The sequence below is a fragment of the Alosa pseudoharengus genome, unplaced genomic scaffold (genome assembly GCF_046254945.1).
Source record: "Alosa pseudoharengus isolate Yale_2024_CS ecotype anadromous, Long Island Sound unplaced genomic scaffold, YU_APseudo_1.1 YU_APseudo_1.1_scf_3, whole genome shotgun sequence".
Classification (NCBI taxonomy): Eukaryota; Metazoa; Chordata; class Actinopteri; order Clupeiformes; family Clupeidae; genus Alosa; species Alosa pseudoharengus.
Window position 1 is genome coordinate 17,559,151 of NW_027468718.1, and position 7,904 is coordinate 17,567,054.

The 7,904-nt window shown below is 42.0% G+C and overlaps 1 long non-coding RNA gene across 1 annotated transcript; it reads right to left on the reverse strand.

The window, feature by feature from the left end:
* Positions 1-3,502: 3,502 nt before the first annotated feature.
* On the reverse strand, positions 3,503-7,157 carry LOC143099647 (uncharacterized). The gene is made up of 2 exons (XR_012981708.1): positions 7,081-7,157; positions 3,503-5,389 (listed from the first exon to the last, which is right to left on the reverse strand). It is a non-coding gene; the product is annotated as an uncharacterized LOC143099647 (long non-coding RNA).
* Positions 7,158-7,904: the final 747 nt, after the last annotated feature.

The window sequence follows — 7,904 nt, forward strand, 5'->3', positions numbered from 1 at the left end:
GAAGCCGAGTTTGGCGCAAAAGCCAAACGCTTTGTGCAGAGGGATTTCTGCGTTGATGATGGGCTCAAATCCCTGCCCTCTGTTGCTGAAGCCATTGACCTCCTCAAGGCTACACAAGACATGCTCGCCATCTCTAACCTCAGGCTCCATAAGATAGCATCAAACAGCCCAGCAGTCATGCAAGCGTTTCCTTCAGATGATTATGCGAAAGATCTGAAAGACCTGGACTCTCCACCAATACAACACAGCCTTGGACTGAGCTGGAATCTCCAAAACGACACATTCACATTCCGTGTTGCCCCCAGTGATAAGCCATTCACCCGCAGAGGTGTTTTAGCAACTGTCAACAGTCTGTTTGATCCCCTTGGTCTCGTGGCCCCCATCACTATCCGAGGGAAACTCCTGCTCAGAGACCTCACAAGCATTACTGTAGACTGGGATACTCCTCTCTCCACTGAAAAAGAGGATGAATGGAATTGAGCCATTGAGTCCGATGTTGAGGAACGCACTTTTATCACCTCATGTACAAAACTAAAGACTAGGCTCTCACCGCTTTGAGAGATTTTCTACTTGGAAGTCTCTTATTAGAGCCACAGCATCTCTCATCCACATTACACAGTCTTTCAAGCGGAAAGAGAATTGCAGGGGATGGCACCACTGTACACAGGCTTTCCCAGCTGACCTGCTGGTACAAGCAAAAACTGCCATTATTGGATGTGTCCAAAGGGAGGCCTATCAAGCTGAATTCACATGTCTGGAGAAAGGGAACGAAATTCCTAGAAACAGTCCACTCAGAAAACTGAATCCTGTTCTTGAACATGGTCTTTTGACGATTGGAGGACGACTTGAACACACCACACTTAGCACAGCAGAGAAACATCCACTCATCATCCCAGGCCGCAGCCATGTCGCTACTCTCCTTACAAAGCACTTTCACGAGAGGGTGAAACATCAGGGCCGTCTCTTCACTGAGGCCTCCATCCGCACAGAGGGCTTTTGGATAGTTGGAGCGAAGAGATGCATCAACAGCAATCTCCATAAATGTGTCATATGTTCCATGCTCAGAGGAAAAACAGCAGAGCAGAAAATGTCAGATCTTCCCTCTGACCGTGTCAGCACAGAGCCACCCTTTACAAACGTGGGCCTGGATGTGTTTGGACCCTGGGATGTGTCCACACGCCGCACACGTGGAGGCCACGCCAACAGCAAAAGGTGGGCTGTAATCTTCACATGCTTAAGTGTACGAGCTGTGCACATTGAGCTGATAGAGTCAATGGACAGTTCATCCTTCATTAACGCCCCGCGCCGCTTCATTGCCCTGCGTGGCCCTGTAAAACGAATACGCTCTGACTGTGGAACTAACTTTAAAGGGGCATGCAAAGAGCTTAAAATGCTTATGGACAATACAACTGAGCCGAGTGTGTCAAGATATCTCAGCGAGGAGGGATGCACATGGATCTTTAACCCACCCCACTCCTCTCACATGGGAGGAGCATGGGAAAGGATGATCGGGATATCGAGACGGATCCTAGACTCCATGCTTTCACAAGTCGCTCCCTCACATCTCACTCAGGGATGGATTACTGCACGGGCCTACCGGGCCCAGGGGGCCCTGAAGCCCAAGCCTTTGCATGGAATCATTGCCTCAATATCAACAAATCAGGATGTAGGCTATGAATCTGATTGAATTTAGTATTGGCCATCCCCATAATGCACCATAATACAGGAAATCACATCAAACAAATAAAAAAAATTCTGGGGGAGGACCCCCAAACCCCCCCCCCCCCTCCCACATATACGACAATTAGTGGGGGGCCCTTAATACATCTGGGCCCAGGGGCCCGAAAGTTCATAATCCGCCCATGATCTCACTCATGAGGTACTGTCTACCTTCATGGCTGAAGTGTGCGCCATCATTAATGCAAGGCCTCTGGCACCCATCTCTACTGATCCAGAATCTCCTTACCTCTTGACACCAGCGATGATCTTCACACAGAAAATGTCCATTCCCAATCCTCCTCCTGGATCCTTTGAGAGCACAGACCTTTACAGACAGCAATGGAAAAGAGTACAGCATCTTGCCAACAAGTTCTGGGAGAGATGGAGACGAGAGTATCTTGCTACTCTTCAAACTCGTAGCAAATGGCAAGAAAGTAGGCCTAACATTAAAGAAGGTGACCTGGTGCATCTGTATTTGGGAATTCTTAAACTGTGATGCTGTGTAACATAAGCAGCTCACCCAATGCTTTTACTATGCAGTCTTTTAGCTCAGTCACTAGCTATGTAATGCAGCAGAGGCTGTAGTTTATTCCTATTGGTATTTTCATACTTTGTATTTACAGTGTCAGACAGTCTGATTGTAGAGTGATGTTATTTGAACAGGCTGTACTAGCTTAATGCTAAATATTATTTTGTATTTAGTTTCACAGATTCAGTGGTTACCTGTATCAATGCCCTTATATACAAGTAAAGAGTCAACTTTACTTCCACGTCTGGGTTTTCATTCAACTCTACTGACTGTTTAGCTATCTGTCAAATCGTGCAAAATAGACACGCACGCTGGAGGACAGAATAGTATGACTTAAACTGTATGGCACGTACGAAACACAGATTTTCTAAATAAATGAAACATTCCAGTTCTCACAAAGTGCAATGATGATAAACTTAGAAATCTTAACAGCCCACTGTGGCACAACATATTCAGCATGTTTCATCTTAATACTTTCTATAACTTTATTGTTGCAATACTACTGTATATCTAAATGACTACTCTCAGTAAATAGCATGCCACCAGTATAACACAATCACATTGAGAAATTACATGAGTATTTCATGTAGGCCTAAGCCCAGTTCATTTAATTGGAATTACTTAATCAACAGTAATGAATTTTGTAAACTGATAGAAAATGCTGGACTAATTCTAGACATTTCCATCATGTGCAACAGATGTACACAATACAATCAAGTAAATCCAGTGATTTATTTTTTCCAGTGCAGTGCAGTGAAGATCTTTATGGATGTACCATACATAATGTTGTGTAGTAATAGGCTTGGTTGTCGATTAGCCACTGCTACTAGCTTAACTGTAACCAGACACTATGAGTAATGTTGGAGCGCCATCTACTGGCCAACTCCTGAATCATTCTAACACAAGTTCCTAATACCTAGATCTAGGACATCACAGCTATCTATAGCATAAGGAATTTTACATATCTCCTGTGAAAAATTAGCTTTAAAAAGCAGTTTGTCTGTGCTTTTCCTTCCATACTGTCCTTACATATAGTTTACCATGGTTTACTGTGCTGCTTGGGGGTGCTCCAATCGCTCAGAGAAAGGAGTATTAATTTACAGCTTCCCCAGTGACACAGAGAGGAGGAAGAAATGGTTGTCCAAAGTCAGCAGGAGCAACCTTACAATCACAAGGAATTGCACAAGGAACAACAAAAAACTTTATGAGGTATTTAGACAATACATTTGCCCTTTCACAAAACCACGCCACTGGGAAGCTTAATGTTTAGTTTATTACAAATACTGAATACTACACTATGTAGTGAATGTGTGGATGTTTCAAACAGGGTGGGTGAAGTCTCATTCCAAGTACTCTTCTGGTTCCACCAACTCACCAACAAGGTAGAGGCCTTCTACTGTGGGGTTTTGGACATAGGGATCTTTTTTCTTGCCCTTTTCAATATGTTTCCCACAAATTATACAAATATTTGGATCCAATGCCTGTAAGACATTCTCCATAATTCAAAAGACTAGTGAAAAGGAAAAAAATGATTTACATTTCAGAATTTTCATTGAAATGCAAATCAAGTTGAATTACACATGCAACATTGGTCTTACTTTCTTAGCTAGGGAAAGTAGTTTCTACAACTAACTGTTTAGCTACTTAGGGTTGAAGTAAGCAGTGTAGGCTCTACTGTCCACTGCTGGTCTGGACAGACAAAAGCTACAATATTATTTTCCATTATTCAGTAATGACTTGACCAAAACAAAATTCAAGTGAATGTAAACGGTGTTAAATAAAGGTGTTCCATTCCAATGTTAACCTGATTCAATTGGATCTGTGTTTCATATGAAATGTATCATTATTAAATGTAAATATAGATCAGCACTTACCTTGCAGTAACAATGAATTTGTCAACATTCTTCTCACCACTGATAATGTGATTTGGACTTGAGACTGTATTTTGCCAGTGTTCTGTTTTTTTTTTTTTCATTTTGGACACCTCATACATTGAGTGACAGGACACCCTAATTCGTCATACTATATTTACATATTTGGTATTGTTGGATTCAGAACAACCCCACCTTTCCCATAAGCCATCATATGTGTTTCTATGATAATCCCTGGTAAAGCAGCCAGAAAGTAAATTAAAACATTCTGCATAGATATTTATTTTTTGCATGTCCGCTTATTTTAGGTATGTGTTTACATGTCTCTATTCATTCCATACATCAAGATATTCACATCCAGTCTTTTCTAGTAGGTAAAGCAACTTACTGACTATAAACATGCCAAGTTTCAAAGTTCTCAGAGCTTGTGTGATTGATCTGCACTAGTTTATATGCCTTAACTCCCATACGGACAGGCTATATTTTAGTCCTTTTTTGGTTTTGGGGTGTATAATAATATCTGTTAATTTAACAATCTTAGCAGTAAAATATGTTTAGCCAAGAATCCATTTCATATATGGGAGACCTTAGAGATGAGGAAAAACATTGTTGCGTTTAGTTCTACCTCCGGTAGGGGTATCTCAAAAATGTGGGGCCATTGTCATTAGCCTATTAACTTGGTGCGGGGGAGTGTGGTTTATTGATTGAAAATGTAGATATCTTTTAAACAAGAAAATGGTTAAGTGTATAATAGTATGGTGAAGTGTATAATAAAAGAGGTTTAACATTACAGCGAGCCACTGCATACAGTATAGTATAAAGTGTTCTATAAAAATAGCGCACAGAACCAAAACATGGCATTACTTACTCTACAGGCACATTTTGAAGCAGACCAGTTCTATAAAAGCAAAAAGGGCAAGACTAAGCTGAGAGCTGATGCCATTCCAACTATCTTTGTTCATCGCCCCAAGGCCATAAAAAGGAAAGGTCCAACACCACGCTTTGGACTTATAAATGTAGATGCCATAGCTGCTGATCACAGTTACAGTTTGAAAGGTGACAGATATGATATTAATAGTAATAGTTGTGATATAGATATGTTGTTTTTAAAAATGTAACAGTGTCATGTCTTCTACTTACATCAGTGCTAAACATTGAAAGAAGAGATGAGACAGAGAGGGAAAGTGAGGGTAAAGGAAGAGAGGGCATGGCAAATGAGGAGAGAGAGGATGTGAATCAAAACAATGAACCAGCCAGTGAATCAGATCTCCTGAAAAAAATAAAGAGAAAAGACAAAATAATTATCAAGGCAAAAGCAACAACTAAGGAGGGAAAATGCAGCACTGAAGAAAAAAATGGAAATCAGGGATAACACATTTAAAAAAATCTTTACTAATGACCAAATCAAGGCATTAGGTCGACTTACAACCAACGGCTTAAAGTGGAGCAAATTAAAAAGGCTTTGAAGATTGGCTTTGCTGCTGGTCCAACAGGGTATAGAACTCTACAGGAATTACATATTCCTCTACCAGGACTAAGAACCCTGCAGAGGAGGATGCAATGTATTACATTTCAACCTGGAATTTTAGTGGAGGTCTTTGAGTTCTTAAAACTTAAAATGTTCTGACCATGAGAGGGATTGCGTATTGACAGTCAATGAAATGGTGATCACCTCAAGTGTGGAGCTGAACATGCTGACAGGGAAACTGTCCGGCAATGTGACTTTGCCCGGTCACACAGGATCAGCAACTCATGCTAGTGTTTTCATGTTGGCTGGAACAACAACAAGATGTAAACAAGTGGTGGCATATCATTTTGCTGGTAATTCCTCAAATGGAGATATAAACCAATTATTAAGGAAATAATAGAGGGCTGGATCAATTAACCTGACCCTAGCCAGATGAATTTCGCTCCGCCTAGCTCCACTCATCCATCTGGAACCGATCCATTGAAGTGTTGCTTCAGAAGGCTGGGCCTAATCAAAAAATGCTTGCATATGATTGAATAAGCCACTTGTCCGTCATCTATTGACGTGCTACTTCAACCACTCTCATCGAAGCCAACCCGTGACGCTAATAACAGTCTCACAGTCGCTTCTACGCTATTTCACATCTATGAAACTCCCGCCCTGCATCCTGATTGGCTGAACCATAAAGTCGGTTGCAGAAATCACTCTCAATGGAAGAGGTCCCAGATGGATGTGAGTGAAGCTAGGCGGAGCTAAGCGGAACGAAATTCATCTGGCTAATGTCAGGTTATGGATCAATAGGGCTGCACGTACTTTGTGTTACCACCGACATGGGTAGCCCTAACCGAGCAATGTGGACAGCTTTTGGGGTTGATATGAACAGAACATCAGTGCCACATCCAGCAACGCCGGGCAAAGAAGTACACTTCATGCCTGACGTTCCACATTTAATAAAAAATCTAAAAAGTGCTCTGGTCCGTGGACAGGTTTTTGTAGTACCTGAAGATATTGTCAGAAATAAGAACCTCCCCTCTAACGAGGTGTCTGTGGCTCCTCTAAAGGATTTGTTGGGTTTCCAGGAGGATATGGTTTTTAAAATTGCTCCAAATTTAACATCTGCTTCCATCACACCCACTCACTTTGATAAAATGAAGGTTGGTCCTGCCCTAAACATTTTCAGCAAGGCTAGAAGTGCTGGTCTAAAAATATTTAGTACAGCAGGAAAGGCATCCCCAGTCCTACCTCACAACATCACCTTGAATTTCCCCTTGGGGATCAATAAAGTATCTATCTATCTATCCATCATGGTTCCTGGAACAAATGGATCATTGGTTTGACCTAATGTCATCTCGCCATCCTGTAACAGCTTTGAGCAGGTGTCGTGGAAATTATCCACTTCCCGAAACCTCCAATCCAACTAGCACTCTGATGTCAAAGACCCGCAGGAGAACACCAAGACGAGAAATGCTGAAGACTGTTGATCCTTTATTCACCGTATTGCAGTGAGAATACAATCCAAACAGCGTCAGGACTGAACCCTCAGGCAATAGAGTGATGAGTTGCAGCTGCTACCCCGATGAGATCTGATCTGAATGTGCCTGAGCTCTTTCTTTTATGCTCTCAGGGGCCTGGGAGGCGTTCCTATCACCAGGAACGTCACCAGGCCCCTTTTAGCCAATCAGAACGTTTTGGGACTTGAGATATTGGTGGAAAACCCTTCTCATCTGAACATTAAAAAAATGTGTGTTGCTAGGCAGAATACATGTGACCAGGTTCTATGTGTAAGCTGTTGCCAGGCAGGGTATGTTTCGTTTGCACTTCAACTTTGGTTTCACTTTCTCTCTCTGGAAAGTCCCTGCATCTCCTCTTCTGCTAGCTCCTTCTATTTATGCCCTTCTGGTAAGTACCTTTCTCTCCCAGGCCCTGTCTTGTTTACTTTCACTCTTAGTCTCTGACAGTTCAGTCTCATGACTTTCAGTAAATGTGCATAACAGGTGCACAAACAACATTCTTATGACAAATGAATAATTTCTGATAAATCAGCACACACACACACAAGTGTTATTATGTCTAGATAAAATCACCACACAGGCACAAACCAGAAGAGCACCAAAAGGCCATCAATTTCCTCACTGACATTATCCATTTGTTCTGGGGGATAAAGATTGGTGGAAAGGGAGCCTGGAAGCCTGTTCAGACAGGTGTCATCATGGCAACAACCACAATTTTGGCCATGCAGGAGGAGATGCTCACAAGGGGACACAGGTTTCAAGATTCACACAGGATTGTTTAGAAAATCTCTTCAGCTGTGTGAGGT